Genomic DNA, 24,987 nt, shown 5'->3' on the forward strand with positions numbered 1-24,987 from the left:
ACGGACGATTTTTACAGAAATTCTTTTTAAAAGGGTTAAGAGTCGCAGTGCAGATGACTACACTCTTATTGCTGAAGAAATAGAAAAAGACTTTTTAAAATGCTGAAGACAGCAACACAAGTCATGATAATGAGCTGCCTGCGGCCACTCAACTCAGGGAGCGGGAAACCTTGGAGGTGGCCTTGGACTACAGGAGCACAGCTAAAACAAAACAAAACAACAATGAAAAACAACTAAAAAAACCTCCAGAGTTTATGTTCTCTGTGAGTATTCTCACTCGGCTTTCTCAGTATAGGGAAATAAATCCTGAGCAAGTCTAGGAAACGGATCACCCCAGCTCACAGCTATGACGTGCTACCTTATAAAACACAAATGCTGTGCCCTTTTTCTCTTCCTTGCAAGGGATTCAAATACAGCAGGAGACAACAGACAGGCAGTCACCTCACAGACCCTTCTGCACTTCTGTTACAGTTTTAGTTTAATGAATTGAATGTGATGGTGTAAATCTCATCAGTTAGAGTGACCTTTGAGGGGGCTTTTAATTAGAAAAAGTTGCTCAGTCTGCACTTCCTGCTGTGTTTGAAGTAAAGTCTCTTGTAGGATTTGCTGGGAATGTATTTGTTCCAAGGGGAGTAGATCCAATGAAAAAGGATAAATTCAAAATTCCATTTTTCCTTGGAAATATGTTGCAACAAATGCTTCTCTTCCCAAAAGTAGAGGATGCCCCAAGAATTAAAGGGTGTCACGATTATGCTAAAGATGCAGTTATGAGAAGAAATAAGGAAACTTGAGTGACCACTTCTTTATTTTTATTAGCGGTTACCATCATGTATTAGGCTGGCCACTCATCCCCATTCTCCTCCATTTTTTCCCCTAAAAATTTGTCTGAGGAGTAGCACACAAGAAAAGAGCTGCTAATTGAGAACAAGCTGTCATTATAGTTTTCATTACCGTACACCCTCAAACTTTTTTCTAAAGCTGGCTATTTAACTTCTCTTGACTATACCTATTAGTAGACAGACAGAAAAAGTGCCTCAGTAGCACTCAAATCATCTTCGTTCCTGTCTAGTTCATAAATACAAGGAGATTTTAGTTCTTCCCAAGGTCAGAAAAAGAAGCATCTCAATAGCTTCCATTTAAGCCACTGGAAGTAAGGAATTATCAGCTCCAAGATCTTATAAGAGGGTAGCACCAAGCTGAGCGTGACAGGCATTAATAATTTGCCTTGCCTATGGGAGCAGCCAAGGAGCTACAGCTTTCCTGCACGTTCTCTTTCCATTTTTCAATATATTAAAAATCAGCCAAGATTCCAGAAGAATGTGCAATGTATCTTTATCCCTCCAAAAAATTAGTTTGATAAGAAATGTTGCTTCAAAATAAAATACATTATTGTTTGTGTTTCACTAATCATCTGAACTCAGAATGTAAAAGCAACGTTGACATATATAACCTAGTATTTAATACAAAAAAGGAAAAAGGAGACCCTAGCTTTTACACTAAAAAAATAATCAGAAGGAAAAAAAAAAATCAGAAACTGTTTAAAAGAATGAGTAAAAGAGCACATAAGGTAATCAGTGTGGGAGGAGGGAGGAGCAAGAGAAGGCTGGACTCTACTCCCCCGAGCCTTCTTCAACACTCAACCGCCATCTCCACCACAATAATTAAATAATGTGTTTCACAGACGTTTAAGAGAGAGTGCCCAAGTCTGATTCTTCAGAATCTTCAAGCCATCTGTTTTGGAAGTTCCAATCTGCAGAAACAGCACAAACATATGGAAAGACCATACCCTGCAACAAGGAATTTCAAATTTCAAACTAAGTTCTAACATGTGAAAAAAGCCAGGTAGATCCAACAGAAAAAGAACCGCTCAGCACATGGAGTCCGTATTTAGGTGTCTACATCAAAATGACCTAAATTTACATGATTCTTAATGCTCCTGCACAGCCATTAAGACAGTGGATAGTCAGAGCTTTTGGGGAAAAAAGAAAAATCAGGCCACTTTTATTTATAAAGATACAAGCACCTAACTTTAGCTTATCGTTTCCACAATTATTTTTCCCCCATGAATAAAACATTGCACATTTTGTACTTACATTACAATTTCAGTCACATTTATGTTAAATGCACAGTTATTGTATGCAAAACCAGGCCTTAAAAAGTCTTACACTCCAGGGTGCCATACTTCCCCTGAGATCCTGCCTGATACTGTGCTAACCTCTGTCTTTAGTGTTAACTAACAGGCTATTTGCCTGAAGCATTTGTTCTCCAACTTCCAACCTTGCCTCCTGCTAGACAAAGTTTTTTGCTTATTGATATTGGCAGAGGGTAGGGGAATTCGGAGTGTATTTGAACTACAATGGAAGCACTTGGAAATTTCCAGCATTTTGAACTATTTTATGACTTCTAGCAATAGTCTGTCTTGGTTTTAGAGAGAATCAGCAAAATTCCGCATTCATAAAAATATTTAAGGGCAGGTTAACTCACAACTAGTTTTAAAAAAAAAAAAAGGTGTTAGTAAAATTTACTGTCTTCATTATCAGGTGTGAATGCAAGACTTTCCCTTTAAATATATGAGTCTACAGTTAAAAGGCCAGCTTCCAATATTTCCTCCAAATGGAAAATTTCCAGGCCAAAAGGATTCTCAGAGCTTGCAGAAATGCCTACACCTGTCATTAAAACAAAACAAAACAAAAAAAAAAAAAGAAAAAGGTGTGCACAATGATAAACTGTAGCTGCTTGTTGTAAAGCAACCATTTTCTCAATCACCTCAACAGGAGCTTTCAAAAATTTGGCCTGTACGTGTCCCTGTGAGAAACGAGCAGAGAGAACTGCAGCACAGACACAAAACAACAGAGGATTCATTCACATGTTAGGCACCAAAATCCAAAGTGGTGGTTGTTAATCCTGTGAACCTCTCTTCTGAGGAGGGTTCACAAGGCACCACGTGATGTCTGGACAGACTTCTCAATGTGTATAATTGGATAGGTAGAAACTGTCACCCAGTGATTAGGGACAAATACCTGGAAGCCCGTCCACAGAGGAAGAGGGCAAATCTGAATTTCAGCATGCAATCCAAAGAACAAATTTATGTAAAATACATGTCCCAGTGAATCCTGACTTCTTATTTGGAACACAGCATAGATTCAAGAGGCAGAGGAAACCCCACTCCCATGCAGAAAAATATACAGGATATGTATACAGTAGCTCAGGTGACATGAGCTACTTTAGACTTAAAATCTCTTTGATGCATAGACTCCCTGTATTCCTATCAACTTCAGGAAGGGAAACTTTAAGATCCTCTTGCCAGCAACATTTTCTATACTATGGCTCCAATGTTCTAAAATACTTTGCTTTCTTCTCAAGGTACAAAACAGAAAATTTATTAAAAACGGCCAAAATAGGCAGATTGGACACTTCAGAAGTAACATGAAATGAAATGAAACTGTCATCTTCTTCAATAGGACCATCAAGGCTATTAAGGAAACATTAAGCACTTTGTACGGCTTGTGAAGCCATACACTGAAGACTTGGGAGATCAAGTAAAAGAAACTGAAGGTAAAGCCAAGTCACTGATTACAAGGACAGCGAACATCAAAGAATGAAGTAATTGCCCAAAGGAGGAAGAACTTCTTCCACGTAACCAAAAGTAAACTTTGCATACATTTACCTATTATTGATAGATGAAGGTGTGGTCTCACAAGCACTAAAAAATATAAAAACACTACTAATCAATTATGTCTGTCTTGAAACGAAACCAAAGTGCCAAGAAAGGAAGAGCAAAGTCTAGGAAAATTGCCTACCTTTCCTACCACAACCTAGAAAATTCTCATATTGTTTCTAAAATCTAACCATTTTTAAAATTTCATTTCAAAGAGCAAGAATGTAAATTTCCAGCCTTTATTCAAATATAAGACAACTGACAAGAACAATTTCTCTAGCAACTCATGATTTTTTTGCATCAAAACACAATAAAATTTTTTAGACCTAAATAATGTGAAAAAGTAGCAAAAAATATTTGAGATTACCTACAGGCAAAAAAGGTCCAGCTCTTAGTTTTAAACTATGTATTTGACAGTGACTTTGGGCAAGTCAGTATTAGTCCCTCAGTTTCCTTTTTGTAAAATGGGTCAGAGGAACTGAAATCTGTTTCTGTACAGCAGGGTAACAGATTGAACTCATTAAGATTTGTAAAGCACTTAGACTTGCTCATATGACTACTGCTTTAGATGTGTAAATATGTTGTATTATAAAAAGGGAGGTTAAATTATGCAGATCTCCAAATTATAATAAGCTATGTGCAAAAATATACCAGCAAAATTCTTTCAAACAAAGGTTATGACAATCACATTATGATAGAAAAAATGGCAGAATGAGGGCAATGCTGACATGCAATCATCTCAAAGACAACGTCAGTAAAACTGAAGAGAAACAAGGTTTGAAAGACAACAGGAAAGTTAAAGTATAAATATCATTATTTAATCCTGAATTTGATACATTCAGTTTTACAATGTCGGTCAACAGAAGCAAAATATAGTTATAAATAGTAATAAAACAGTTACAGAAGATTTCGTTTCTCTGTGTAAACTGAACAAAAGGCAAGGTCCAGAGAAAGCAACTTCCACGCTTTGGAAAATAGACTCACAGTACAACTACTTTTAGAGCAAAAAGCAAGATTATTGTCAACTATACGATAACTATAATTATATGATACTTTGCTCAAAAAGTTACTATAGTTGGAGAATTAAATAACAAGAGCTACATTGTGAAGTTCAACATACTGTAAGTAAGAACTGCAGTAATAAATAACATGTAGATGAAACATAGAAAGTGAAAGATTTAGCACTATCAACAGCCATTACCACAACAAAGGACCAAATCAAGAGTAAGAAATGCAAAGGGATCTATAGAAATAAAAACCACAATAAAGTCCTTAAAAAGAATGCACATTATTTATAAGCAAAGGCGGGGGTGGACGGGACAATTTATTTAAATAGAGAGTCTCAAATTATTCTGCCTTACCAGACATGTTTTTCAGACTACGGAGATTCCAAACAAAAGCAGCTAAAGAGGCATTTCAAGTACAACTGGTAAGGTGTGTATGAATAACTAGAAAGCTGTGAGGAAATTTAAACATCATTAGGAAAAATTTCAAACAACACAATTCCATGCAATAGCAAAAATGAAAGAAAATTAGCAGGTTTGCTAGATGATTAAGCAGTCAAAGGATCACTTATACAAGATAAACACACTGCAGAGCAGCTAAATGATTTCTTTGCATTAATTATTCACAACGGATATGGAAGAATATGTTCCTAGATCTACTCTTTACAGGTGAAATAAAATTGCCAGTTTAAAAAGAGGGGACTCTGGAAATGAAAAAGCAAAAAACCAATAGTTAACAGAGGGTTATACAGTCTAAAATTTAAAGAAACTTAAATGGCAAACCACAGCCTATCCTAACATCATTATAAACAGAAGCTTAGGCTCCATCTATTACTTCATCTGATGTGCATAAACTTCGGTTCAGTCCTGAGAAAGAGGAAAAGCCCAAAGGTTATTGTGGCAGATTAATTTTGGGGTGTTTCATTGTGAATTTGTGAGCCACTGTTGCCAGGCAGATAGGTAAGAATCTACTAACATTACATAAATCTTTTTCTTCCTAGAAGAAAATCCACTCTTATATTCATGAAAACTTTTCCCCACCTTGTTCATAGCAGTTACTAGAACGTAACTAGTAATGAAGTTCACATTGATTGGTATAAATAACTTTTCCCAAGTGCTTCAAAAGAAGAGCTGTTATGAAGATTAAACGGTCATGGAGTAAGAGAATGCAAAATAAAGATAAACTTGGAACGAACAGTTCATTTTTAGAACAGCTGGCTATAGTCGAGTAATTTCAGACTCTTACTCATACTAACCTTTAAATCAGAGTGGACAACCCATGCCTTACAAGCCATAATAAACACAAGTCTTAGTTATTATTCATTACATTATTGAGTAATGCTAAGTGTGCACATTAACATCTGACACAAAGCTATTTGAAAAACCTCTTGGCCCTGGGAAACGTAAAAGGTTCCACATTCTGTCTTCTGTGTATCACTTACTTACAGACAGCTAATCAAACATAGGTCATTTCTGAACGTCCGTGCGCAATACGCAGAGCTCCCCGGCTAACCTAAACCCAGTACATAGACACGTAGTTCTCAATTAGAAAGAGAGAGTTTATGTCTTCCTATAAACTAAAAATAAAGAAAGAAATGTTGACAACAATCCAGCGAAACTTGGGTAAATTCTTTAACCAAGGAAAGTAATTGTAAAACTCAGTGGAGAACATAACATAATCCAACTTCTGAACAAGTACATTTGTCCACAAGCTATTCTCCCTTCTAGCCACACATCACCTCTTAGTGTCAGAATCACCACGCTTTTTCATAGAGTTCAGTATGTCCAACCAATAGAGCTCACAGTATGAAGCTTAAGTTATTTAGGCTAAATGTACATGCTTTATGACCCATTATCTTCACTCAGAGCTACCTTAATATTTCTCATGAAATCCAGAGAAAATGGATAAAATAACTAGCAAGGTACAAAACTCATCTTGGTAGTGGCTAAGAGTTTCATATCTTGCCCCCAAAACACGTTCTTCATGATGAAAGTTCAAAAGCCCTATTGTTTGATTTAAAGAGTTCAATATTCACACTGGAACTTGACTATTGCATTACGGTTAATAAGAGTGTACTTTCATATGAGCTTTTCTTCATGAAAAGTTCATTTAACGCAAGTGAACAGCTTATTAGCCCCATTAGTAAACTTAATGTTATTTACTATCTTCAGTCCTTTGCTTCCACACCGCCTGCTCTTAACTTTACATAGCTTTTATGGATTTAATAGTAACATAGAGCTTTACATTTTACTATATACAATAGCAACATTTAGAATGCACTTACCATATATGGACGGAAAAATATCCACTTAGACTAACTGGAGTTAAAAAGAGGGATAAGATGGAAAATCATGCTAGAGGATTCAAAGAATCTGACTTGAAGGAAGAACTTCAGTATTTCATTTAAAAAAAAAAAGTTTGTGAAATACAAAAGGAACAGAAAATGAAAACGTTCCCAGCACACCAGTGTTCTTTATCCCCCAAACTAGAAATATAGTAGAAATTACACACACACTACTCTACTTTCCAAAGAAGTCATGTATGAAGATTGGGGGAGAAAGAAATTTCAACATAAAGACACTAAAATACACTTCTGTTTTTTGTTTTCTGTGTACAACAAAGTTAAGGGCAGAATGTTATCAGCCTCATGTTTGAATAGCTTGTCCCTATTTATGTCAAAGCACCAATATTTAAATGAGGCTTTCTGTATTTAATAGTGCAGTTTGTCCAACATATCCTTCGCTTGTCAGAGATAAATAGAATGCTGTGTTCCAGCACAAGAAAAAGCAAATCTGTTACTGCCATATTCTGGCTGCACTCTATGTTTCTGAAGAGATACCAGCTATAAAAAGAAGTACCTATTGTTTCTACCAGGTTTTTCACACTCTGTTGCTGGTTTCTCAGTAGAGCTGATCTCTTGCTGAAGCTGAAAAAGACCAAATCTCTGAGTAACACCATTAAGAGACCAGTTAGTTTCCCATTTCCTTTGCAGCAGTCCTAAAATACATTTCTAAAATTAAAAAAAATATATATATCTTTCTTAAAATGCTCTTTCACTTTTACAATTTTAGACAGAAGTTCTGGCCTAAACAACAACAGAGCTTCAAAGCAAAGAATGCCTTTGTCATCACCTTTATCACCCATGTATTCCCATGGAGGTCACTAGAGGAGAAAAGAATGTAGACTTACTCTGTAAGACTAAGCAAAGTTTAGACTTTTAGCTAAAGAAGATTAGTTTGGAAATTTTCTCGGAATTTCTGGAGTGGTACAAGGAATATCCAGAGCTATGACAAAGGCTATGTAGGTTAAACCACTATAATAATTGCTGTTTTAGACTGCTGAAGCACTTTCCATTTGGTATAAGACGAAAAAACCTGCTTTGCTGGGTCAGATTACGACATGCTATCAGCCCAGCACTGTCTCTGCGTACCTGTTTCTAGTAAATGGTGGTATATAACAGCAAGGTTCAACTGCTGTAGAATAGTTATTCTGACATAACATTTTATCCCTCGGCACTTTTCAACTTGCCTTTCATTTTATTCACATAGCATTGTACCCTCTGGCCAAAGCATAAAATCCAAATAAAGAGTAAATCCTGCAATAAAGCTAGTAAGTCTGCTGAAACCATGTAAAACCTTCAACTATACATTGCTGCGTTATCACAGATTTGTCAGCAAATTTTGCCAACAAATACAAACTACTACGGGATCAGAAAAAAAGACCAGGAGCACCTGGGCATGGAAATTAGGCCCTGTAATTGTCGGCAAAAATATAATTGTCGGCAAAAATGTAATTGTCATCTAATGAAGGAGACACTCACTAAAACAAGTGAACAAAGTGGAACAAAAAGATAATGCTAAATGGATGATGTAGTAATAAATAGAGACTAATCATTTCAGAAAATCGGTGTATTTTGACAATATTTACTTCTAATCATTTGTTCTAAAATGAAAATGAGGAAAACTGAGAAGTCAGTAGCACATTTCCCATCTCTACACATGCTGTAATACCCTACATTCAGAGGTCTTCTGGGTTGTCTGGCTGCCGCTTCGGTTCCACACACACAAGCCTTGTTCCTGTCAACATGACTGTACATATTTTATTTGTGTCATGATCATCCTAAAAGTCTTGTCAACCAGGATACCTAAAAGGATGGTGACAGACACCAATCCAACAAGTTACAATCAATAGGACCAAAGGAAAAACGGCAACATTGAGGGCTTGCATACACAGCTGGTGGATAATTTGATGAGCTAGTTAAGTCTGGCTGCCAAGCTAGTACAAGACAAGCAGAGGGCTCCAATTGCTATTCAGTCTAGATACCATTTAATTGGTAACCTCTTGGAGAAGGGAATTAACTGGTTCAGAAACGCAGTCTAAGTGGTCTAAGAAAAAAAGCACAATATTACGTTAGGGTAAAGTTCAGGGGTGGAAATGACACAGTATGCAACAAGAGTGATGAAAAAGACTGTGAAGAAATCAGAGTATGCTGAGGAATAGCAAAAAAAAAGCAGATTCTAGTAGGAAATAAAGGAAAAGCACTAAGGGTGTCAGCTGAACATTTCCTCCCAGCTCTCAGTCCTTCATAAGAATTCTAGTGGTGCCAAACAAAAAGCAAAGACACAAATAGCAGGAAGCTGTAACCTCAGGGATATGTAAAGCATGGGAAAGAAAGGAACCAAAGATGCCTCTCCAAGTTAACGTTTTTGATGGCCAAGGATGTGTATTGGTAGAGCTACAGGTCAGCAGCCCAAGGCAGCCATTAGGATCTGCCAGAGAGAGAAGATGAAATATGTTATGAGAAATATGATGAAATATGAAAAATACGATGAGAGCCTACCAACTCTGGCTCAAGAAACTGGGTATGTATTCTTGGAAAGTGTGACTTGGGAAGTTTGACTCGCCTTGCTTTGTACTGTTCTCTAGGCACCCATTATGCTCCGCACTGTGCCAGAATACATCTGTTCTCATATAACTACTTTATAACTACTTTTGCCTTGAAATAACGTAATCAAAAATAAAGGGTTGAAAGCAACTGAATAAGGGCAACTTCAAAAAAGAAACTTTAGGACGTCACTACCAAGTGTAAGATACTAAGATGGACTGGAACCAGGGTAAAATTTCCAGTGTTACAACAGAATTATATTGGTTCACAAGTTTTGATCATACAGTCATAAGTTCTTTTTTAGGTCCTTAAGGCAGCTGGTGTTTTCTTGGGTTGGTCCTGCCTGTTTCTGACCCACAGGCAGAAAAACAAGGAGTGGGGCAGTACGGTGCATGGCCAGTACCCATAGCAACAGCATGAAAATGAGGAAGAAAGCGAGTTTAAATATGATTAATTCCTTGGTGCAAGGTGATGCATTTTCTTGTACACATCAGCATATCTTCGATTTACCAAAAGTAAATAAAATCTAATTTTTCAGTTACTTGCTTATGTATTGTAGAATGTTGAAAGTAACAGACACAGAAGACATACAAGTAAGGGAAATGCGATTTTTTGCACAGGACTGGCACCAACACCTTGTGTGCAGTTTGTTTCGCTTCTCTCTTCATACACAGCAATGCAACAGAAGCAGTACAGGTTTTACTACCAGTAGAAATAACCATTCAGCAATAGCCCTTGATATACTTCAAGGCTAGATAACACAGTCTGAAGGTCAAGTTCTGACTTCGTGAAGCCTAATTTATTCAAGAGGAGACTAAAGTACTAGAGCTAGAAAATGGCCAAGCACTTTCTTCAACTGATGAAAAAGTGTTTTTTTTCCAAAGGATTTCTGCCAACAGAAAAGGATTATGAGCAGACTAGGGCACTAAACACTGCCAATTTCCTTGGTTACTGTATGAAGAATGTTAGATGTTCAAAGAAGGCAAGAAGGAACTGAAAAACATATCAAAGATTTGTTCAAGAACTGAAGACAGAGAGGAGACAGAGTGCAACGTTAATTGTGCCACTAAACCTTGTCAAGCTGTACAAGGGACAAGTAATGACCAAGTGTATTAAACCATTGATATTTTAAAAGACTTTTCAGAAAGCTCTGTGCACTTATTATTCACTCTGTCATACACACTCAGACACACATACATCCCTATCTACCTTTCATGGCAACTATGCAGCATAGGGCTTTATATTTTAAATTCCAAGATCGTTGACAATTTTGTGTGCAAAATATTCTATAAATTTTGATTGCTTTTAGAAACTGGAATGTCACAGGATAGAAAAGACCTTCATCTCCACCCAGTAGCTGAACCATAGGGACTGCTAAAGTTAGTCCCATTTTTATTTCATTTATAAATGTGGGATCATATTTATACACAATAAAAATAGTAGGAAGCTTTACTGGTTTCATGTAATTCAAAGCAGGAAATATGACTGGCGAACCGGTATACGACTGCTATGCCAGAATCCATTTTTAGGTACCTGCTTGAGTATAAAGAGTACATATTCAAAGCAAAAATTGGTCCCAGAACCCTTCCCAAGTATAGTATCAGATCTAGATTTATTTGGCCAACATCACCAGGGAGAGGAAAAGTCCTGCAATACCTTCCTCTAAGAAAGCCCTGTCAGTATCTCTCTCCTAAACAGTCCCTGGACCTAACCAGATCCCTTCCACAATGACAGAAAATGCTAGTCTGCCACCCTCCTTCTTCCCTATCAACCGAACCTCTATCATCACGTCAGCCTCTACCGTGAGTAGGTAATTTAGTATCTTCAAGTACAGTACGACAGATGACTGAAGTCTAGGCAGTTCATGAATCTCTTCATAGCTAACATGAAAGCTGTATGCTCCCTCAAACAAATATCTGAAGGAGATACTTGTAAAACTAGTTTCACAAGTTTTTATGTATTATCAAGAGGAAGCAAGAATTCCAGATCCCCCCAAACAAAATGCAGCTATCTTAGCACATGTTAAATACATAAAGGCAGCAAGACCTCTCCTTGAGCCTGCATACTAGCTTGGCCTTCTAGCAATTTTAAACACAAACTTCTTCCAGAAAACACACTACCAGTCTCCTGAATTCAGTTTGGGTCTCTGTCCATTCCCAAATACGTTCTTCAACTCTTATTCTGGCTCAAAACCCTTACTATTTGTGTCAAACTCTGCAGATACAGTAGCAGCATATCCTGATGCTTTATCCTAGTAATTTATTTCTAAGATCTAATTCTACACTGAATTTCCACTCAGGCCCATGCTTTACTTGTGGTTATCCCCATTATCTTCTCTCAGATCCCTCAATAAGTCATGAAACAAAACATTCCATTAAGAATGAGACCTTACAGTGATTCAAATAATTCACCTCAACCACCACAGGTTTTCTGACCATTGTTCCTAAATATTTAATGCACACTCAACTCCATCCCCCGCTTAAACCTCTCATCTGTCTTCAAATCTTTGTGGGATGTTACCCTTCCTTTTACTTCATTATTGTATTTATTATTATATTATTTATTATTATATTTCTTTTATTTTTATTAAAAAGACAAAGAGGGCATGGGTGTTGTTTATTCATCTTTAAATGACTATTTTTCAAACTGTCCTTACAAAGAGATGTTTCATACATGAACGCTTCGTCTGCCTCCGGTTATTTTATAAAAGGTATCCATTTAATGACACCATTATCATGTCACTTAAAGTGCCTTATGTAAAATCCCTGGATTAGCACATCGGCCTTTCATCTCGGGGAACCCAAATGCAAAACCGAAAAATTACTTTCATGCTCTTAGCCTTGCAGACAGACATTACTAATTCTCAGTACAATTTGGCTTAAGTGACCATTTTTCCTTGGGGGAGGGGCGAGCGTTGATTAAAGCGGTGTGTGATTTCAGGCCAGAAAAATAGATGGAATAAAGATGCAAGAGAATCTTGACATTTGCAAGCTTATACCAGTCCTAGATTTGAGCAATCTAAACCACATTCTCATTTTCTAATCAATATTTCTTCCATTTAAAAGACACTATGCAATCTCTTCAAGAATCACTCGGAATTATTCAGCTGCAATAAACACCGCCTTTGTATGCAGGGCTTTCTAAAGTTGTGTGACCTAATATGCTATGAAATTCCCAGCCACTGTGGAAAAATCTACAACTCTCACCGTTTATACACCTTGCATTCAACATCAGGTGCATAAGCACTCTTGTACTTACCACATAACAAGTCTAGTAGACTTATGAGTGTTTATCTTGAATAAATGATTGGTCTTTGACTGTAAAACAATGTTTTGAATGCATTGTGACATTTTAAATCTCATTTATTAAAAAAAATTTAGAGGAGTACAAAGTTATTCACACAAAAGATAAAGAAGACATTTACTCTAACTGTGTCAGATTAATTGTATGTCTAGTCCATATACACACGACAAATCTGGTTTTAATAGTATTCAATATGCATAATTCCCCATGCTTATTAAGCAAGTCATTTTTCTGCTTGTGCTAAAAGACCCCTTAGAATCTAAACGAGGCCTTGTGGCTTTAGTTAAAAATATATTAGTTAAGAATAAAACACATCAACTGTGGTAACTACTTCATATCAGATTTTAAAACAGAAAGAAGTATGAAATAACTTTGAACATAGCCTATATTATTGGAATGAAAATGAGAAAAAACTACGTATTCAAGAAACTGGCACAACACTCAGATTAGCACATTGATAATGCAAAATTTTACCTTTTATGAGGGAGGGGGAAAAAAAAAAGAAAAAAAAAAGACTTGCAATTTTTGCAGTACCATAATTAAACTAGACTTCTTACACAATTACCTATTCCATGAATTTAAGAAATAATGATTGGGGATGATCAATAGCCTAAAATAATACTTTATAAGCTAATGCTTAAGTTTCTCTTGACTATGTAGTGCTAATGTAACATTTTTACATTTCCGGGTCCTTCTTGCATTACAAAAAAATAGAAGTTGCACTACTTGAAGTCAAAGGTTATGTCTGAGGTTCTAATGTCCATGAGAAACAGAAACAAATTTACACATGTGCATGCATGCACAAACGTCACCCCTTACAGGCAAAGCTCTTTCTTGCCTCCCTCCCTGCAGTATTCCAGCTCCAGAAATTAGGGTGTTGCTACAGAAATAACAAAAGCACCTTCTGGATAAAGAGTTTCAGGAGGAATTCTACATGCATAGAAACAAACATCACAAGCATAAACAGGACAATTAAATTTGGCATACAGTGAGCCCTCAGTGAGGACACATGCCTTTGAGAATTTCTGCAACTGTGTGTAACCCAATACCTACCTAAGGCAACATCCTGTGCTGCTTCCTCCTACTACTTCCATTCTTTTTATTTTGGGCTTACAAAGTGCACAGATAAAAAGAAGTAAAGCCAGTAACTGTTGACAGCTAATTTGATAGCAGTGTGAAGATATTTGTGTTTTAAAATAGGAGAGAATGCACAGAAAACGATCTTACTTACCGTGCATTTGCCAAAAGAGAAAAATCCTTAAGTTTCCTCAGAGGATGATGCTCACCTCTCAACAGTAGAAAAGAAAAGCAAGCCAATAACATATACAGTACAGTTAAAACTGAGTTTCCTAGCCTTCTGATGGCTAGATTGAGCAAAATTACACATCTCTCCCCTCCCACGTAGCACCAAGTACTGCTGTGCGCATACCGGAGGAGTCCAACACAACTACATACTGCAAGAACAAAGATCTTCATCTCCTAACATACAAATAACCAAAGAACAGCCAAAAATAAAAACTTTTTTTTTTCCCACCAGGTTTGAAACCAGGTGGGATACTGGGGGGAGGAAGAGAGGAAGGGGAGGGAACCACAGGATTGAGAGCATGAGAGCTGAGAAATTAAACTTAAACCACAATTTTTAAAAGAGTATTTTTGAGGAGTGTAACAGAGATATACCAAATTGTTAGGCTAAAACTGTGTAAGAGAACACGTTGCACATATCTAAATCTGAAAGGGAAGTTACTATACCAGAAAAGTAGTATATGATCATGTTATTAAGACAGTAGCATAAACTAATCTGTACCAATCAATCCCACTAAAATTGTACGTGGCTTCCCCTCCAACTCAAACAATGAAGTAATCTGAAAGAATACCATAGATCCCAAATCAATAAGAGCTATGTGTTCATATACTACTTTACACCCATTGGATTTATGCCATAAGACGTATATGCTGTGTCCTGTGTAAATTGCTCATGAGAACTATTTAATACTTAGCAATATTTCATTGAAATTTCATTTTTCACGCTGCTGGTACATTAAAAGCTTCTGAGTAACAGAAGATTATTAACAGTGATTCAGGCATATTAGGCAGCAATGAATTTTTGAAAAATATCTACACATTTACAAAATAAATCAAACTAATTAATTACACTTTGTTTGAACTAATTTCTTAGAAATTAATATATCTGGCTTAGCAGAGAGTCATATTTCCATACTTAACTTCCTGCGTATTTTTAACCTAATAAATACCCCCAGCACCTAGAGTTACACTAGGCAATGCTAGTGCACACAGGCTTAATAATTTTGCATTGCTTCCCCTTTTTAGTGAGACAACAGAAAAAGGCAAGCTACAGTGGCTACGCAGAAACTGTACAGCGTTACCCTGATTCCCAAAAAACACGATGGACCATCCATTCTTAAGGTGTTAGCCAGAGAGGGTGAGGAAAAAGTATGTTGTGTTTAAGACTGATCCAAAGCCTGTGGAAGTGGACCCCAATAAAGATCCATTAGGAACAGTACATAAGCCTTCCACAGACGCATATTTTAATATTCTGAAATGTAATTATGACATTTTATATTTAAAAAATATGTTAATCTGTAAGCAAAATCAATTTCTTGCAGAAGGTACAGAATTAAAGAGAAAAAAGCACAGTAACAAATATTCAATTACGTACACATATCTATTGATGTGCATTATGTAAACATCTATTTCACAACATGAAATAAAAAGTCTACATTCATCAGAAAAGAAAAATTCTTATTACACTAGAGAAATAAAAAAAAATAAGTGAAAATTTAAATATAGCCCTGTTTATTTTAAACATTGTTTATTTACACTAAGCAAATGTATTGCCAACCCATACTAAAGTCAGAATTACAAGACTGATTTAAATGCCATACCCATTTCTGCAGAGTTATTGGCATAACTGCAGGCAATGTTACTCTTCTTGAAGACAAACTCATGTCTGCTTTTCACAGAACTTGCCAACCTTCATCCAGGTGACAGAACAAGGCAGAACGAAGTAGTTAGCAATATTCCTTGAAGCCTAATTTCTCATAACCCAACTATTGGAGAGTCAGTGCAAAGAACAGACTAAGGATGTAGTAAATGTCACTCTGTTTATGTGAATCCAGTCCTACTCAAAGCCAATTACAGACACTGGGGTAGGACTAACCAGAAATCAACCAACCAAAGAGCTTGAAAACTTGTCTTCTGTCCTTGGAAAGGCCCACACTGATATCTCTGGATATAAAAATAAGCAGAACAACATGCATTTCTATCTCTCAGAACTCTGCCTTCACTGTCAAAACAAAAACAAAAAGCAGACCGTGAAAGACTGTATTCTAGCACTTCACAGAGGGCTGTTGGGGTTTTTTCCTGGCTTTTTCCAGCAAACAAAATATTCTTCGGTGCTTCTGACCTTAGGGTTTCAGGAAAGAATAAACGCACTGAATCCACAGAGTTTAATTCTGTGATGCCTAACTACCTTTATTCAAAGCAGCAGCAAAACTCCCCTTTTACTTAAAGTAATGCAATTTCTACCATTGCAATGCAACAAACGCCTGAAAACGTGGCACATATAATGTTACAAGTGAGTGAAATTTAAGACTGTTTTATGAACTCAAGTTGTTGATCGCCCCCACTCACATATTTACTTTATGTATCAAATATCTGCATAACAAATCTGGTTTCATTAACATGGTTCTACTAAGGAAGCCAGGGTTTTTTCTTTCCTTCTTTGTCAAAAAGGGTAAGATCTTACATTGCTCATATGATAAGGCAAGCTATAATCTTTTTTTAAGGTCTCGTAACATGCTTAATAGCAGAAAAACAGTTTTGTTTTTATGCAGCATGAGTAAGCAATAATCCTGTTGTAAACCAAATTATTAAACAGATGTTGGGACTGTGATACTCGATGCTTCTTTTGAGCAAGCAGTTCACATCAGAAACATTGCTCACTATAGGTGAAGACTGCAGACATTCTGCAAAAATTATTTGTATTAAGTATTCATAACATCACAAACAGCAATATATCAGATATGCAGACTACTGTAGTTTCATAGAAAGTTAATGCAAGCACATTATTTAGCACACATCTGTCGTATATGTCCTAGAAGCATTCAGAACTGACTTGGCAATTATTATAATAATACATGCTAAAATTCACTAGATCTTACTGATAGTGTTTTCCCCTCGGTAACTAGAGATGAGCATACTCTGTAGTAATCCCAAAATGTCTAGGAAAAAAATCTCATCCCCAGGACATAAGAAACTATATACTGGAGAGTTAAACAATGCGATTTCATGTAATTTTCTGTTTCTAGAGTTTTATAAGTGGCAAAAACTACATATCAAGTCACCGGCAGCAGCAAGATATTTCAGAATCCATGGATTCAAAGCATTTCTTTTCATGCTAAATTACTTTCCTGAAATCCTAAAATCAGTAGGGCTTTGGTAAATTCTGTTGACGAACAATAACAAACACCATAAATACCAAAAGAATACAGCTCCCTCCCAAAAACTAAAACCTGCAATGCACTGGCATTTTACCTGCAGCTCTCAAATAGTAATAAAATACCGCCAAGGAATAGGAAGTCAAGACAAGTATTTTCCTAAACTTTCAAAACCTCACATCCTTGATTGAGACACATACATGGTGGAAAAAACCCGACAAGAAACTGATGCCAAGTCAAAAAGAGAATTTGTTTGGAGACAGACATTTGATCCTTGTTCAGTTAGCTTTAAAACAAGAGCTTTTAAAAAAGCCATAAAATCAGCTAAAATACAGCAGATACTAGCCATTTCCTTGGCTCTATAATAGAGGTTCAGTTTTAACTTTGTCTGATTTTACATTGAGTCTATAGCAGCAATGGATGCATAGCAACTAATCTTCTAGGTTTAAGGTATTTATTTACTTTTATTTTTCTCTCTTAAGCTCCAGTCCAAAATCCTTATGACTGTTTTGAGAAATCAGAAGAATAAAAAGCTGTTCTAGAGATCAAGTTTAAAGTATTAATTCTGTACCATTTGGAACGAACATCCTTTTCTACTAGAGATAGCTATGATAAATGTCAAGTGTTTGCAATTAGGTTTTTACCTTTCAGGCACAAAGTTTTTATTTCCTGTGGGAGCATGTTCTCAAAATTCTCTAATACAGCTTCAAAATTTTGCTGTAAGATTCAGAAAACAACTTGTGGTACCAGAGCCTGATCCTGTAGGCATTTTACTCCTAGGAATATTAGACACGCATATGTTTGCAGCACCAGAACAGAAAAACTCCCTCTACAATCCTTTTTCCTTGGATCTTATGGAAAAATGTTTGGGAAACAGGAACTGTAAATCTCGGTGCATTGCATTAATGGTTTTATTGGAAAAGAAACAAAAATAACCGAAGCCATTTTTCCTTACCCCTGGGTACTGAAGGTCCTTGGCTCTTGAAAAGCACATGCAGCTTTTTGTTCTATGAATAATATTGACCTATTTGTCTGCAAGGTGAAGCAGAGGATTATTTTCCTCGGTGTATTTTATCTTCTCCAGTCAGATATACAGACCAGACCTATTTAGAAAGTAAGCAAACACTTACATGTTGTGTTTGACTTTGTAATAAAATTCCAATATTCAGATCTGGTTTGACTAGCAGCCTGATCTAGTTGAAGATGTCCCTGCTCATTGCAGGGGGGGCGGACTAGATGATCTTTAAAAGTCCATTCCAACCCAAATTATTCTGATTCTATGATTTTAAATAAAAATATAGTAATTTACTTACAGCAATGAAAGTACACATCAGTTGCACCCAAGAGTACTAAAAATGACACTGAGGAATACCTTAATCTCTTAAATTTAACAAACACCAATAAAATAAAAATAAAAATAAAATAAAATAATAAAAATAAAAATAAATACATCTCAATTTCAAAGTGCAAGCCTTGCAGAATCACTTCCCCATCTGAAAGCCAAGAGGAGTTCTCTTGATAAATGTGAGACACAGAAAGGATTTGAAAGCTAATTATGCCTTCTGGGAAACATACATAATCACTTTTTTTTTTTTTCTACAGGTAAAAGATTTTACTTGTCCATGGCAGGTTTACAAAGAATTTTGCTGGTGCTGGTGGACAGGAAGGAAATCAGATCTAGCTCACTGGCTTGAGAGCTCTGTAAAATGAATATGTTCATGCAGCTTTTCACTCCTATTTTTGTCACTAAGCTACCAGATACAGTTCTGAAAACATTGTGCAGATACTCTTTAGATACTTCAAAATATAAACTACTTCTACTTCTTGCCACTAAAGAAAGCGTGACTAAATTGAGTGGGCAAGAATTGAAAAGCTCTTAGTAAGAGTTAGTAGCTCCAAGTAAGGGTTCTGTAACAACATATTGAATAGAGATATCCCGCTAGTAGAGGAAGGTCAGTGATGCACTTAAGGCACTGGATATGAAGTCACAACAGCTGATCTATTCCTGGCTCTGCCAGACATAATGCAGGAATGTGGGCATTTATAGGTAACAGAGCAAATCAGATTCAGCTTTTGCTTCTGTAGCTGAAAAAGCAGAAGATTATTACACAAGACCAACATAAAGTCAGGTAAGTTATTTGTGGTACTATCTGCACTTCCTTGACAGAGTGCCCCTGTCTGTTTGGCACATACGGTCACGTCGTCTCTTTACTAGAAGAAGAGTCAGTTAATACCATCAGCATGACTGTGGAAACACATACAGGGTATTTTTTGCATAGGTATATTTGCATACATTTGGCAAATAACTATTTTCTTTAAAACTGCCTCACAAAAGAAAGGTTTCAAAGTGATTCATTGAGTTGTTGTCTTTCTGCTCCTATAGTCGCTTATACAAGGAAACGTAACAAGGTCTTATTCCTCAAACAGAACATACAGTAGAGCCTCTTAGAGGGTTGATAGATTCCTATGCAGAAACAGTCACACCAAAACAGACTATATTACTTGTATGGCAACATACATATTATGACATACTAAGGAATTTAACAATGAAGTTTCAGCCATCATGATCTCTCTTCTACTGCCTCTTCATATAATTATCCACCTATTAAATGCTTCTATTTTAAGAGACTAATGCAGCACAATTCATATCTTCTAGCCTTTCCATGGATGAGCCAGGCATTTACGAATAACTCACCATGTCAGAGCAGTTTAAGTGCAAAGCAAGATAACCCTAGATCCCAAACCCTGCACTGAAAAGCTGTCTCCATATATGTCACTTCATAGTTCTCAGCGGATGCCTGTCCTTTTGCTGGCTAAGAAACACGTACCACATGCACTCTGAACTCCTTCTTTTTAATGTTATCCTTGAATTACTATGTGTCAGCTTCCTTCTCCCCCCTGGTTATAGCTATGATATAACTGGGTCAAACTGACCCATAAACATAGTTAAAACAAGATTCTTGGATAAAAATTCTCAACAACTGTACTTTCTGACTGTCAAGATTACAGGCTGGTTGCATTAGAAAACACTTTGTTATCAAGTATACATTTTCTATAGGAAAATGTGTTTAATAATACCCATAGAATCAAAGCAAAGAGAAACATAGGTTGCAGGAAGAAAGTGAGTGGACAAAGACACTTAAAGCAGCTTCTTAGTGCCATGGATGAATCACTGGCTTCAGTTTTACTGTTTCGTACATTTGTCTTCTGAAGGAGCTAGTTTCATTTGAGAAAGAGAAGCCTTTCTCACATTAGTATTTCTGTTACACAGAAATCAACCAACAACAGCAGTCAGTCAAGCCAGTACCAGAGCTCCACAAACCATGTATTTTCCTCACTGTACATTGAGACTGCTTGGACTGCATCGCTAACATGTTTTATCTCTGTCACAACAGTATATATTCTCTTAAATCTTACTTAGAGGAGTCTATAGGAATAATTTCCCAGGTCATTATTTTTGTACTTATGTAAGTACAACCCTACTTCAAAACTGTAATGCTGCTGGAATAGTTTAGGAAGAGATTAAAAGAGATTCATATAAGGTTTGTACCAATGTATAAGGCACGAATACAAAGATTGGGAGTATTTTTTCATCACTTCTCCCCAGTACCTCTGTAGAAGCAGCCTAGATCTACTCAATAAAGGATCCCTCTCCACTAACTTAAATACTGCTTATTTGCAGTTATCCTACAAATGCCCCTCCTTTGGACCTGAAAAGCTGAGGAGCTTCTGGTTTATAAACTCATTCGGGATTTGGAAAGTCCCCATCCCAGAAGGAAAATAACACCCAACCATGATGAGTTCATCATTCATCTGTTCAAAAGTCCTCTTACTTTAGAGTATCTTATGTCCTCTATATGGCTTGGGTGACACAGCAGTTACACATTCCAATTTTCCATAAAGTCTATTCCTTATGTAGCTTTTGCCAGATACTGCCAAAGTGTTAACAGGAACGTGACAAGGCTGACATTATTTTTCATACCGAAGAGTCTTCTATCTGTTTGCCCAATGCCTGCTAAAAAAGAACAAAGTTACAAAACTCCTACTGAATACTGAACTTACTTCAAAAATGTATTAATGCTTAATCTTCAATGTTATTTAATAAGGTCATTGTCTCATGGGCAGAAGTACAAAGGACAACGTACAAAACTTTCTAAGAAGTAACTTAAGAGGAACCCTTTTCCAAAATCCTTTCAACTCACTTCTGATCTTACGTTAAGAAAAAACCCCCAAAACCCACAGCATCTCCTTTGCACGGTTGCTCCTCATTTCCATGAATGAGAAGGACATTATCTTAAGATCATACTAATGAGTAGTTATGTGGACACCTGGGTAAAAATGGATCTCATTGTTGAGTGCTGCCCAGAGGAGACAACACACAAACTTCCTTTGAAAGCTTGATGTTCTGAAGTTACCTGAATAAACTCAAAGTAACTTACTATCACAAAAGTGACTAATCATGAACTAGACCCTATCAGAATACTACCAATTAAAATTTTAGCTGTGAAGCATCTCTTTTTGTTCAGAATTATTTGTTACAAAAACACTAGGAAGAGCCAGCTTTGCTCAATTTAAAGCAATGACTTGCTATCCAGATCACTTCAAATTAAGGAAAGGATTTAAACCTTCATCTTCAGCATCACAAGCAGGACCCTTAATCTTCAACTCTGTAAATCACTTCTTTTTCCCTATTTGAGAAGTCTAAATGACCTTGCTCTCTCTCAGGTCTATTCTAACTGAGCAATTCATATTTACCTAGAAAATTAACATCCTAACACAAATCTTAACACACTACACAGAAGTAAAACAGCTTTCCAGGACAAGCTAAATTAGACAGCTCCTGAATAAGACACACACACACAAACACCACATACTTTGAGAAAATTTCACAGAAAAAATCACTTTAACATATAACTTAATGAGCACAATCAGATACAAATATAAAGTGCAACCAGTTAAAATTATAGGTATTGGAACTAAGTTGAAGTATGAAAACCAGGATATGGACACTTTTCCTTTAACCTTAATGAGTAATTAACTGTACTAGACAGAAACTAGGCAGATCCTGTGTGCTTACCAAAATGGAAGAGACTATTCCTGTGTTCTCACGCTACAACATACTAATCAGAGAGGGGCTGATGTCAGAGAAAAGCCTAATAATGAAAATCACACCTTCCTGGAAAAAATATTCTTTTACCAGATTGTTCATTTCCCCTGAAATTATTATGGAAGGGTTCACATGGCAAGAACAATGGCAAAAAGCTGAACACAGCTCTAAATTTCACAGCATCAAAGAGCATAATGCAGTTTTCCATCCTTGTCAATTCTCCTCACAAACTTGTGGTATCTTCAAGCCTTGTTACACACGCTCCTTGCAATGTTTTTCAGCTGCCTGGTTTCACAATCAATAGGTTGAAGCCCGATTGAAAAGTACACTGATAACAAAGTTCTGTCAATTAAGTTATAAGAAAACCCCCATGTTGCATGGGCCTCCCTCTCACTACATAGCAGTAAGTTTGAGTGATTATGAGAAATTCTTGCAAACTTTCAGCCTGTTTCTCAGCAGTTGATACCATTTCTGTGCCATTATCAAGTGCTTGCAGCTGTTCATAAACTCCAGGTCTTAATGTAATCAGTAACAGGAGTTATCATAACATAACTCATATAAGAGGCTATTTATAGCCGAAGAATGCACTCATTGAAAAATCCAATTCTGATCACAAGGCGATCTCTTGTATCTTGTTTTTCTGTGGATATAATATCAAGTTAAAGAAGCAAACAGATAGACATACGGGTATGCAGCATATGCATACATACCAGAAATAGGCAAGAACAACCCGTCAGTATCCTAATTAGAAGCACAGGCACACCTCTAAGATAACCGATATACATTTCTCTCTTGAGACTTAAGTATTAAATATCATGTACACTATTGGGCTAAAATATGAGCTGATTAGCTGCAAATGAATGTTCTGTGACTGAAACAGGAGAAAAGAAAGTTCACACTGTTACTAGAGCAAAGAGGTCTAATTTCTTCTCCCTCTTAATTCCTCCTCCCACAACCGCCCTTCTTGAAAAATTTTCTTTGGCCTGATTAGCATTTTTTTTAATCTTTCCACTTGAGGTGACTCCCATCTAACATGAGAGACACACTTAAGTACTCTGTCTTTAAGGTTTCCTTTTATCTTCTTGCTGGAGTGGGTCCAGAGAAGGGCAACGAAGCTGGTGAGGGGTCTGGAGAATAAATCTTATGAGGAGCGGCTGATGGAACTGGGATTGTTTAGCCTGAAGAAAAGGAGGCTGAGGGGAGACCTTATCGCTCTCTACATGCACCTGAAAGGAGATTGTAGTGCGGTGGGGGTCGGTCTCTTCTCCCAAGTAACAGGCGATAGGACAAGAGGAAACGGCCTCAAGTTGCACCAGGGAGGTTTAGACTGGATATTAGGAAAAATTTTTACACTGAAAAGTTTATTAAGCATTGGAACAGGCTGCCCAGGGAAGTGGTTGAGTCACCATCCCTGGAGGTGTTTAAAAGATGGGTAGGCACAGTGCTTAGAGATATGGTTTAGATTAGTGATGGTTTTTGTCAGAGTTAGGTTGATGGTTGGACTAGGTGATCTGAAAGGTCCCTTCCAACCTAGGCAGTTCTATGATTCTATTATTCTTTCCCAAATTAAAGGCAGTCACAAAGGCGTGAATTTCCTCATAAGTAACAGCTTTAAACATGTTGAAGACAAACAAGGAGAATATGGCCAGTGGTCAACTGTCATCTCACACTTATCATTGCAGGATTTCACCACTGACTAGAGATATATCCCATCTTGTTAACAGAAAAAATCAGCTGCTAGGAAAATCTGGAATCTCTGAGCTCTAAAATCCCCAACTGAAAGCTGCATTGGTTCTTGCCTTTGTACCCACACACACAAGATCAACATCAATTGCCAGTAACAGGATTTTGATGCCCTTCCACTGCCTGGCTATCGTGGTTCCTGCTATACAAGTACCAAACAGAAGAGTACTCTTACCCTAAAGATACCCATCTAAGTAGTCTGCAGATGTCAAGACACGGATATCAGCTGTCTGCTACTATACCGTATGAAAAAGGGTGGTGAGAAGGGTGAGAAACCCCAGGTTTAGTGTCAGTTTCTATACTTTTTCTTATACAAGGGAAACAGTCCTGAAAGCAAAGGCAAGTAAAGCATGGAAGAGATGTAAGGAGGCAACTTAAAAAATGAGGAGACCTTCTTCTATCCCAATAGTCCCATTGGTCCAATTTCCATTACAATTCTAGCTAGATCTCTTAAATACATTGGCATGACATAAAGATTAGCACTGCAAAGAGTTAAAAAGATCATGAAGCAAAAACTGGGGGTGGGGGGAAGCAATACTGTATTAGTAGTTTTGAAATTATCATGTGATAGAACAAATAAGTCCTCAGCTATCTATGGTACATAACTTACAAAAAGATACAAATGTATAATGAATAGAAAATTCTTTTATTAACCACAAATATTTGAGACTATTCTACATTTCTTCAATGTGAAGCATCTAAGTTGCCAGCTTTACCAAACCCATCGCATTTCAGCTATTCATCATTGCCTACTCTCATCTCATTCAATACTATGCAACTATTAAATTTTTTATGTTATAAAAATAGCAGAACATGAAACAATACTGGT

General features: G+C 36.7%; 1 protein-coding gene across 1 annotated transcript in view; it reads right to left on the reverse strand.

Moving 5' to 3' along the window:
• GRB14 (growth factor receptor bound protein 14) overlaps positions 1-24,987 on the reverse strand; it is a 69,753-nt gene that overhangs the window by 35,656 nt on the left and 9,110 nt on the right. The gene's annotated exons all lie outside the window — the stretch shown is intronic.

Source organism: Rissa tridactyla, chromosome 7, assembly GCF_028500815.1.
Source record: "Rissa tridactyla isolate bRisTri1 chromosome 7, bRisTri1.patW.cur.20221130, whole genome shotgun sequence".
Taxonomy (NCBI): domain Eukaryota; kingdom Metazoa; phylum Chordata; class Aves; order Charadriiformes; family Laridae; genus Rissa; species Rissa tridactyla.